Raw genomic sequence first — 12,268 nt, 5'->3', positions numbered from 1 at the left:
TCTCCCCGCCACCGGAGCTATTGTTACACCACTGTTTCAGAGTAATATGTGCACACGCCAACAGAAGACTCAAATTATGAACAGCCCAGTTACTTTACCAGTGATGTTGGTTTATTAATAGCAGGCACAGTCATACACACTATTAAATGTACACTGGTGACAGCGCATAGCTTGTGTAGAGTTTCATACACTCTTCTGCTGGTAAGTGTATAACAGCAAATGGATAGCAGTCTATAGTGTATACATTCAAATGGATAGGGCTCCTAAGAACCTAAGCGTGAATCCTCTATCTCTATCATGTCACTTTAACCAGCCTCAAGATAGCTGACACAGATGATCATGATCTTAGAGGCCATCTTGGGATAGAGCATGAAACCTCCCTGTAAGGCAGGAAGCCTGGCATCTGTGTCTCTTTTAACACCATTTACAGCAGGGGTGGGGAACCTCAGGCCCGGGGGCCGTATGCGGCCACTGTAGCCGGTTTGAGTGGCCCGCCAACCCGCCCGATGGCTTTGCCGAGAGTAAAGTACAGGGGAATTTAAGCGAGAGGTCGGTAGTTCTCTCGAGATTCCTCCTAATCAACAGCAGCTGGAGACTGTGAGTCCTATTCAGCGGCAGCCGCCGGAGCGTGGGACAGCTGCAGCAGGACAATTTGTAAGAGAAATTTTTTACATATGGCCCCCGAAGGATTTTTTCCCCATACAAATGGCCCTTGGCACAAAAAAGGTTCCACACCCCTGATTTACAGGAATGGGAATTTTAAAGGGAGGGGCACTAACAAAAAAAGTATTCAAAACAAGCAGACACCAGAGGTGACAGTTGTCCTGGACAGTGTAATCTTGGGGTCAGAGAGTGGTATTGTATATAATGGTTTGGGAGCAAGCTGCATCTCTGTTAATTATAACTCTCCTTTACATTTTAGGAGAGGTGACACATGAAATGATAAGACTACAGTGCTTAATGCTATTGTGTAAATGCAGCTGGTGCTTCGGGCTTCATCCTGACAGTTTCATTTTTTTATAGTTAAGGAAAACTGAGAAAGGGACAGTGTTATACATTTCACAATGGGCAATACAATTTTCTGCAGCCAGAGATACATGGCAGCTTTCTAAAGGCTTTTGTGTTATCAGCCTCGCTAGTATCTGACTCCAAAGTCATTTTGCACAAAGTACTTTAACTATCATCATCTCGTATTTGAAAAAGATAATAAGTGAAAGCTTTAGTTGAATTTAAGTTCAGATGTATGTTGCTGATTACTAATGAACCAAATTAAATATTGTTGTAATAAGTCTGTGAGTATAGATTTCAGTTTGTGTTTAATAGCTATCTTATTCATAGCACATAATAAATTGTAATGTCGGAAATTGGTTCTCTTTACAATTCCGTCTAAATCCCTTTAATCTTTGCAATTAACGATTTTAATTTTGGGGGGAGAAATCACTCGGTACGGCTTACTTGACAATGAGAAAAATGTTAATAAAAAATTCTAATGTGACCTACAGTAAAACAATATTCACCTGAATTATCAAAATCACATGAATATGGTGGCAATATGGTGGTGTGTGAGGTGTGCGGCAGAGTGGGAGTTGGAAGGAACTGGGGAATGATTTTGGCGCATAAGCCCACTGAGTGGGGTGCAGGGCAGGGGCGGATTTAGGGATGAGGGTGCCCCTAGGCACAACAACAATGTTCACCCCCCCACCCCCGTGCCTAATTGTATTGTTTTTATTGATTACTTATAAGCCCTCATTTGATAATAGCCAATATAATGGATTTATAAAAAAAAGCCACTAACTGTGACATGTTCTTTTATTATGTATACATATTACTAAGTAGGACAGTTTATAGGGGCAGTATCTGCATGTCCTATACATTTACACTCTATTTAAGATGGAATATAGTACAGTACAGTGGATAGTTTGCAGTTATTGGTACATTTTGGGCTAATAGTACTATCACGGGCATCCAAGTGCTGCCCCCAAACATGTGCCGCCCCTAGGCACGTGCCTCACGTGCCTAATGGGAAATTCGGCTCTGGTGCAGGGGTGTTGTCGGACTCAGTGAACTAATGTTTTTGTCTGTGCATGTGCCTCAGTTGCACCTTATCTGTGTATATAGTTGCAGTATAAAGTTAAAGGTATTGTAACAAAGATGTATGGTGCGTCTCTGGACAGTGACTTGGAGATTAAAAGGGTGGATGAAAACAGATGCACAGAGATATAAAGCTAGATGTATGGAGGGTAATTTTTTAGTTTCACGGCGGCAGCACGATGACGCTCTAGCTAGGAATCTTGGCAGCTTGCCAGACTGCCTTAATCTACGCTCTCAGCGTAGCGCATGCTGCTCTAGCTAGGAATCTTGGCAGCTCGCCAGCTGCCTGTACGTTATCAGCGTCCTACGCTGACTCCTCCGAGGCAGCCCAGCGCTGCTACTCCTAAGCTCCTGTGAAGCCTAGTGAGCGCCTGTCACACAGCGCTTGTGCCCGCATGATATCCTCTCTCATATGGAGAGGGAATCATGCGGCGCCGGCGGAGAGGCGCTCCATCTTTGTGATACGTAGGAGCGTCTCAGACGCTCCAGCAATGAGACTCCTGCGCCTGAGCAGCGTGTGCCTCTCCTGTCCAAAGAGCGGGTGCGGACGCAATTGCGTATGAAGGAGGCATTTGCCAATGCTCCATGTTATATACTGACAAATGTCTCCATTTCATACCCCCCACTATCCACGCCATCCGAAGCATGGCGGGCAGACGCGTTACGCGTCCTCCTGACCTTTTCATACCCCCACCATCCACGTTGGCGTGGAGTTGACTTTATATAGTGTGGCGAGCGCAGTGAGCCACCGAGCCCGAAGCGTGATGAGCGTATTCGGAATACATGTGAAGTTATCCGCGTCCCCTCATGGGGCTCACTGTGCTTGCCACAGTATGTAAAATCAACTCCACGCCGACGTGGATGGTGGGGGTATGAAAAGGTTGCTGTGCTCGCCACGCTTCAGGATGGCGTGGATGGTGGGGTGTTTCAGGAACACATTCAAACCTGCCATATCATATATCTGAGCAATAGCTACTCAGAGGTCAGAGGCAGGAGGGTATAATTGCAAGTCTGCTGGAGCGTTTGCGGCTCCCTTGCTGCTGGAGCATCTGAGATGCTTCTACGGCGCACGCATGAAACTAAACAAGTAAGCAGCTGGCAAGCTGGCAGAATTCAAACCGGTGCTACGCTAATAGCGTAGCTTAAGGCAGTCTGGCAAGCTGCCAAGATTCCTAGCTAGAGCGTACTCGCGCTGCCGCCGTGAAACTAAACTAGTACCGTATGGAGCATAGTGAAGTGATGAAGTGGCTGGTACATTATCAACAGTTAATAATATCCTACATTTTTTTATTTACTAAGATGGGAGTTATATTGAAGAGGGGATGTTGCTATGGGCAACCAATCAGATTCCATCTATTATCTTCTAGAAGGTGCTACATAAATAAGTAGAATGTGATTTGGGCTATGGGCAACATCCCATCTTCAATAAAACCCCCAACTGTCAAGTTACACACTGGGTTTAAAAATGACAGTTAGGAGCTGATTGGTTATCACCTGCCACTTTATCACTTCTCCAGCCTTAATTACTCTTCCTCATAATAGGGGATATGCTCTATTCATCACAGATATGCTCTATCCATCACGGACCCCTCCCAGCATGCCCTGCGGTCACTCTGCGCATATGCAGAAGGCCTCCCGGGTCTCAGACCAAAGGACAGCTCTTATCGCAATTGCTGTAACTTGCGTTATAATCGCATATGTTAGAGCACAGGTTCTCAAACTCGGTCCTCAGGACACCACACAGTGCATGATTTGCAGGTCTCTTCACAGTATGAAAAAATACTATAAGTCCCATCTGTGGATCTTTTCAAATGTGTCAACGAGTAAAGAATGCACCTGCTGGGTGACCTGGAAAACGTGAACTGGGTGGGGTCCTGAGGACCGAGTTTGAGAACACCAGTGTTAGAGCATTTGCGATTAGTATCGATGCGATTAGGGGGGCAAAAGCGGGCAGTGGATATAAGAACATTGGGCCTTTTTCTGGTTCACTCCTCCTGGCAAATTCCTTCTCAAATGGACAAAACCATGTGCACTGCAGGTGGGGTAGATGTTACTTGTGCATAGAGAGTTAGATTTGGGTGTGGTTTTACTTCAAAGTGAGATCTATATTGCAGTGTAAAAATAAAGGGTACTTGTGTAGTTTCACTGCGGCAGCTTACGCCGTCAGCATAGCGTTCCTGTCAGAATCAGCGTAGTGTTCCCGCGGCCAGCATAGTTAGCGTAGTCAGTCAGAAATAACGTAGTGTTCCCGCTGCCGCTTAAGCGTCCCTGGCTACTAGGGAGGCCAATCCTGGCATCAGGATCGGTGGGATCCCGGGATTTAGGCCTAAAATCGAAGGGATTTGAATCCCGGGATTGAAGCTTTCAGTCCCGGGATTTTGGGATTAGTACCCCAGTGCAAAATTAACTTTCTTTTTTAAAGCCGGACAGCGCTGAGCACTTTAGAATAATGGCTCAGATGCTGCCCGACTGACTGCTACGTACTGACCCGGGTCGGGACCCCCGGTGGATGATTGGTTCCGCTGTGTGCTGTGCTGTGATGACAGGCATGACGGCACCCAGACTGCGCAGCGTGACCCATGACATCAGGCCACGCCATAGGTGCCGATTCTGTGGGTGCTCAAGGGCTTGAGCACCCACAGAAATTTATGAGCACCCACGGGCCGCCCGAGTCCCACTGGCCCGCCGTATTGCTGCTGCTCAATCTAATCATACCCACCGCTATACAGTAAGCACACTTCCGCCCGGCACAGCGCGCACTCTTACTTGTCCTCATGGAGTCACGCACACCCGCCGGGCGCCGGCACCAACCTTCCCCCTCCCTCTCTCTCCACCGAGCGCCATCACACAGTGCATCCGTCACAGTGCGAGGAGGCAGCTTTCCCCAAAATGCGGAGTAGGCTGGCGGGAGCGGGACCGCCTGGTGAGTCCTGTCAGGCTTCCGCTTGTCAGCTTTTAATATCTGCTCAGGTCCAAAAATATCTTTAGCGACAGTTATCTGTGCATCATTTCTCCTCCTGAGCCTCAGATAACTGTCGCTAAAGATATGTTTGTTCTACAGAATCTGGCTTTATTAGTCAGGGACCTGGACGCTCAGCCACATGCCCGCTGTGCTGATACCGGCAGGTGGGGTGAAGTTAGTGGGCATTTACATTGATATTTGGGGGTCGGATCATTTTTTTTTTATTAGGGAGGCCAATTGGCATCCCTACTGGCTACGTAATCAGCGTAGGCTGCCGCCATGAAACTACACAAGTACCAAATAAAGTAGTCAGTATTTTCCCTGCACAGAAACAAAATAACTCACCAAAATCTAATTCTCTCTGCACATTTTACATCTGCCCCCCTGCAGTCCACATGGTTATGTCCATCTAAGAAGGAATTTGCCAGAAGGAGTGAACCAGAATAAGGCCTATTGTCTTATGGGGGTGTCATATGCAAGTTGCTGATTGTGGTTGCGCTTAAAGATGCAAATCCATAAAATAAGATACCTTATAAAGATGGATAAACTGCACCTAGGACCATCTTAAAAGCATTATAGGCTTTAGGAAAACAATGCACTGGGGCACCTAAACACCAATTTAAGGGAACCAATAAAAAAAAAATGGTAACATGCCCCTCCTGTGACCCTGCACCATTTCTCTACATGTTTCCATACGGTGAATGGCTGTCAGCTCTCAGATTTGTGGATAGCTCTAGCCATTCACCAATCAGCATGCTAAGGGCCCCTAGAATTGTGGAGCCCTGCTTAGCTGCCCAGTTGGCTTTAAAGTTGAGATGGCCCTGACTTACCATAACAGTGCGTGTTTTTCAGACCACCTGTGGATCTTTAGTAATAATTACAGGTGTGTGCCAGCAAGACGGTCTGGAAAACATGAGCATGATGTGTCTTGAGGAAAAAGATTAGGAAAAACTGTTCCAGACCATCTGTAAACCTGAGCTGCAAACTACTTAAGGAATGGTTTCAAAGACATCAAACAGGTGTGCAAATGAATGCTACTGTTAGGGTTGCCACCTCTCCAGGATTTCCGGGATTCTCCCGTTTTTGGTGTCAACCCTCAAGGAGGCTTTTCCAGTCACCTGGATTCTGGGATTTTCCCGGAATCTGGGTGACTGGGAAAGCCTGCACAGCCTCGCTCCCTCTCCCGGCTCACTGTGGCTGCATGCTGATTGTGGGGTCTGGCCGGGGCTGATTGCGGGGTCTGGCCGGGTCCGGGTCGGGGTGCGCGACGTCACCTGCGCGTCTGGCTTGCGTTCTCCGCCTCCTCCTACACGCTGTGTGCACCAGCCGAATCATCAATGTGCAGCAGCACAGCGTCCTCATGTCCAGGAGTCGGCAGCGTGAGCGTGGAGTGGGTGAAACATAGGAGCAAGCAGGAGGCAACTTACTGCTCTAAGGTAACCGCCACCAGTCTTGTCCACAAGTAAAACTAATACAGGTTGAGTATCCCGTATCCAAAATGCTCGGGACCAGGAGAATTTTGGATAACGGATTATTCCGTATTTCTTAATATTTTAATACTGTATTTCAATTATGTATTTTGAAGTATCTTGCATGTATGCTGTATAAACACATAAAATACACACAAATATATTTTATTACCACACAAAATACACACAAATATATTTTATTTGTTCAAAAAACAAGGTTTCAAAACATGAAACAAAATTTGTGTACTATCTCAGATATTGAATTTGAAGGCCAAGCAATCATTTTCTTGCACATATATAGTGCCAGTTACATATCATGTCACCAGTAGTGCTGTTACATATGTCCCCAGTGAGTTTTTTTTTTCACTTTCTGGAATGTATGGTTTTCGGAATAATTCGGATAACGGATACTCGGATACGGGATACTCAACCTGTAATTGTATTTATGTGCCTATTATTGCATTTATTATATTCATGCATGTCATCAACATGTCACACCATAAATGTAATAATAGGCACATGAATACATGTTGTATTACAGACACCATGCCCACTTTTCAGATGAAGATACGCCCACTTTTGCGATGCCGTGCCCACTTTACCATGAATAAGGGGGGAATCTCCAGGAATTTATGATGTGCAAGGTGGCAACCCTAGCTACTGTGTGTGTTTATTGGCTGCTCTCACAAGCTCACTATTCTGTTTTAGCTGGCATACAGTATATGTTGTATGTATTTGTCATCGTTAAACCATACCTCAAATTGGGAAATTATTGTGCATTGGACACTTTTGTGTCCTGTCCGATCCCTCTGAGAGCACAATGCAGAAAGAAACCCATATGCTTCTATAGAGTAATACCAGCAATACCCAGCTTAGTACATATGGAAAATGTGGTCAAAGCCCAGAAATTGGCTTTTGGATGCATTTTTTCATTAGTAAGTCGGAAGAGAGAGAAAGAGAGAGAGAGAGGGGGTAATAAGGGGTGCTTAGAGAGGGAGAGTAATGAGAGAGAGAGAGAGAGAGGGAAGAATACAAGAGTAGTTAATGAGAAGGGGAATGAGAGAGGGAGGGAGAGATAGATAAAGAGCAGTGAGAGAGAAGGAGGGAGAGATAGAGGGGGGGAGTAATGAAATGAGGGAGATAGGGGGGATTGTGTGAGAGAGATGAAATGCATAAATACATGCCAGAGATAGCTTTTTGTGTATGTGCTTAAACAAGTACTGCTTTAAGGGAATAGACTGCACTATTAAAAGAAAATATTAAGTTTGCTTTCAGTTTTATATTGCCTTTGAGACATTTCTTATCTGTTCATTACATAAGTCAATGAGACACTCGGGATATTAACAACAATCACAAAACACCTTCCCAGCTATAAATTTCATGCTCTTATTGTTTTTTAATGGTTTGTGTGTATTTTCGACCTACAGAGATTCATTTATTAATATTTCTCAGATGTAATATGCTACAAAATAAAAAGTGCAAAGTACTGTAACAACTGCATCCGATAAATTGAATGCAAAAAATGAAACTAGTGGCGTTGTTTTTCCCCTTGTTTGCACCAGCAGACTAATAAATAACCCCAGTTGTACCTCAATTTCACAGCCCATTAAAGAACTTGCCATAGACAGATGTCTGCGATACATATACAAATGTATAACATAGGGACATCTTCGCAGTCAGCACATCACACTTCCAGCTCGGCCAGCAGAGAGCACTAACACACTGAATCAGCCTCCTTCCTTGTTACCTGTTTTATTTTACAATCAGATTGCCGGAGTGGACAGGACATGCTTTACAAGGTTTCTGCATTAGCTTATATAAAATTATTGCCAGGTCATTGAAACACTTTGTTATAATATATATCTTCCTTCTTTGGATGATGGTGCAGAACTTTAAAAATATACCTGTTCCCAAGAAATCCTTGGAGGTGATGAATTTTACAGCTGTAGCTGTTAATTCAATTTAGCTGATTCAGACTGATCCTATGTTACATTAAGCTTTAAAGCCCAATTTCCTGCTCACAATTATACTACAGTATAATGAAATATAAATAAATTAAAATTATTCTTTACTGCAAGGGTATATATATATATATATATATATATATATATATATATATATATAAATATATAAATAAAGTGACATTTGTGTGTGGACCCATGCGGGGCCAAGGGGTGTGGGTAGACTTTATCTGGGCTGGTCTGTTTGATGGGCCTGCTGCCCCCATCCCTCTCTCCACATTGTAGCCAACAGGGAGTGAGAGCAGTGGGGCCAATTCGCACGGGTGCCAGACGGCTCCCCGACAGTCGGGATTCCGACAGTCATTACTCCGAAAAAGAAATTTGCGTACAGACAGAGGCCGTCTCTCTAACCCAGGTGGAAAAATAAGGGGAGAGAACGTGCCCCTGTGAACGCAAAAGACAGGCGCTGGAAGGATGGGTTATCTCGTGTAGCGGCTCACACCAGTGGGGGTGGTCATTCCCCCAAAGGAAGATATGGAAGAAAAATGGGTAGGTGGAGCGCTGAATCAATGAAAGAATCAAATCCTAATCAATTATAATGTAAATGTATAAAACAATTTATTACATGAATAAAATTACATAAATCACACAAAAAATCATATATAGCTAAAACATCTATTGATGGTATATTGATGGAATCCCGACTGCTCCCTCATGGGAGTCCGCGACCCCCATAGAGGGAGAATAAAATAGGTGATGAGTGCAGCTCGCCACCGTGCCCGCAGCGTGGCGAGCGCAGCGAGCCCGCAAGGGGCTTCATTGCGCTCCCCACGCTGTGCAGTCGGGATTCCAACATCTGACTATTGACTGTCAGAATCCCGACCACACCCATTAGCACAGGTGAAAATTTTAACAGTGGAAGATAATAGAAAAACTGTGCATGACCGCAATGTGCGTGCGGGAGGCCCGGATGTAATCAGCTTCTGCAAATATTTCTATTTGCAAGGCGAAGGCATAGTGATTGACAGGGAGTGGGTGTGTGGGGCGGATCTAGCAGCGGCTGCGAACAGCATGGAAAATAAATGAAATAATTCAATGGTGAGTGAAATTCGAATGGTTTTGCCCATGATTGCTTGGATGCGAATGGATGTTCATCTGTACATATCCATTTGCAAATCAAGAGAAACCATGTGTTCCGTATCAGTCCAGGGGTGCTACCATGCAGGGGCGGATTGGGAATTAAAACCAGCCCGGGAAATATCTTGAAGCAGCCCCAAACGGGCGGGAGGGGGAGTGTGTTGTTGCGCGCCGGAGGCGTGCCCAATTTTTGGGGGGCGTGGTCTATCAATATGGGGGTGTGGCCTATTTCAACGAGTCCACGCACAATTTTTTGCCGCTGAGTTGAAAAAAAAAGCTAACATTCACATTATGCAATGGAATGAGAAGACACAGGGTGAGAGGGGGGTGACGAGGGGTGAGAGTAGAGTGGCAGGGTGGAAGAGGATGCAGGGAGGGAGGGGGGACGGAGGGTGGCGTACAATGCTGGAAGGGGAGATGCAGGGTGGCTGAGAATGAAGGGATTGAGGAGTTACACAGGGTGGCACAGGATGCAGAGTGTGAGAGGGGCATGGTGGCACAGGATGCAGGGTAGGATGGGAAATGCAGAGGATGCAGGGAGGGAAGTCAATAAGTGGTGGAGGTTGCAGGGAGGGGAGACAGTGATGCCCATTATACATTTGCCACACACCATGATGCCATTATACATATGCCACACACCGTGATGCCATTATATATATATATATATATATATATAGCACACCGTGATGCCCATTATACATATCCCACACACCTTGATGCCCATTATACATATCCCACACACCTTGATGCCCATTACACTTTAGAGCGTGCCCTCGGCTGTTTGAAACCACACACCGTGATGCCCATTATACATATGCCACACACCGTGATGCCCATTATACATATGCCACACACCGTGATGCCCATTATACATATGCCGCACACCGTGATGCCCATTATACATATGTCACACACATGATGCCCATTATACATATGCCGCACACCATGATGCCATTATACATATGCCACACACCATGATGCTCATTATACATATGCCACACACCGTGATGCCCATTATACATATGCCACACACCCTGATGCCCATTATACATATGCCGCACACCGTGATGCCCATTATACATATGCTATGCCGCACACCGTGATGCCTATTATACATATGCCACACACCGTGATGCCCATTATACGTATGCCGCACACCGTGATGCCCATTATACGTATGCCACACACCGTGATGCCCATTATACGTATGCCGCACACCGTGATGCCCATTATACGTATGCCGCACACCGTGATGCCCATTATACGTATGCCGCACACCGTGATGCCCATTATACGTATGCCGCACACCGTGATGCCCATTATACATATGCCGCACACCGTGATGCCCATTATACATATGCCGCACACCGTGATGCCCATTATACGTATGCCGCACACCGTGATGCCCATTATACGTATGCCGCACACCGTGATGCCCATTATACGTATGCCGCACACCGTGATGCCCATTATACGTATGCCGCACACCGTGATGCCCATTATACGCATACTGCACACCGTGATGCCCATTATACGTATCCCGCACACCTTGATGCCCATTGTACGTATGCCGCACACCGTGATGCCCATTATACATATACTGCACACCGTGATGCCCATTATACGTATCCCGCACACCTTGATGCCCATTATACGTATGCCGCACACCGTGATGCCCATTATACGTATGCCGCACACCGTGATGCCCATTATACGTATCCCGCACACCTTGATGCCCATTACACTTTAGAGCGGGCCCTCGGCTGTTTGAAATTGTGTGATGGGTTGCCAGCCAATAGGAGCACACATTTACATGACATGATTGCTACAAACCAAATGATTGAACCTTTGCTAATGTCATAGTGATAATGATATAGTGATAATACTATAGTGAAAATGCCATTATCAGTTAACCCTCGCTGTCCTGCTTCTCTAGATAATTATTAAGGTTCCAGCTGCTTCACTTTTACAAGACAGAAGTACAGTGTATGTGCCAGTGCCCCTGATGGATGGACGTGTTCCCTCCCCAGGAGCCGCCTGTCACACACCCCAGTCTTCCTGCAGAAAGTTTGTTGCACTGTGTAGTAGCCTGCAGCACTGCCTGAGCCCCGACCTGCAGGAAATACCAACAGGTTCATAGCGCTGAAGGATACAGAAGGGAGGGGCAGTACCTGTGTGTATAGCTCAGCCAAAGCCATGGTGACCGGGGGCGGGGGGATCCGGTGCCGTCTCCGCCGCTCTGCACTCACTGCGACTTGTCCTGCTTATTGGTTGGCGTGCCAGCGCCTGTCCCAGCACCTGAGCGGCAGCGGCGCCCCATTCCTGTTTTTGATCCCCAGCGCGCAAAAAACTTGTGCTGCGCTGGCTGCTGGGGATCAACTTAGCAGCAGCCGCACACAAACTCAAGGGGGCCGCGGGAGCTGCTGTGGTGTGCGACCACGCATCACTGCTGCCAGAGATGAGGCTGGCTGCGGCCATCTTTATTGTGGGAAAAGTGCTGTGGCCGCGGCCGCTAACCGCGGAGAAGGCGGTCGGGCGGTCCGCGGCCCAGCCAGGGGGGGGTGAGCGGCCGCTGCATGGCTGAAATGGGCCGGCCCACCGGGAAAAAGCCCGGTATCCCGGTGGGCCAATCCGCCCCTGCTACCATG

The 12,268-nt window shown here is 46.6% G+C and overlaps 1 protein-coding gene across 1 annotated transcript in view; it reads right to left on the bottom strand.

The window, feature by feature from the left end:
• Window positions 1-12,010, bottom strand: part of FRG1 (FSHD region gene 1) — a 233,125-nt gene extending 221,115 nt beyond the window's left edge. Inside the window, exon 1 of the mRNA XM_083169419.1 lies at window positions 11,792-12,010. The gene's annotated coding sequence lies outside the window, so the exon portion shown is untranslated. The remainder of the gene's footprint in view (window positions 1-11,791) is intronic.
• Between the last annotated feature and the right edge of the window lie 258 nt (window positions 12,011-12,268).

The sequence above is a fragment of the Crinia signifera genome, chromosome 1 (genome assembly GCF_055691185.1).
Source record: "Crinia signifera chromosome 1, ASM5569118v1, whole genome shotgun sequence".
In the NCBI taxonomy this organism is placed as follows: Eukaryota; Metazoa; Chordata; class Amphibia; order Anura; family Myobatrachidae; genus Crinia; species Crinia signifera.
The sequence above is the reverse complement of the archived record's forward strand: the minus strand, read 5'-3'. Positions and strand labels throughout refer to the sequence as shown.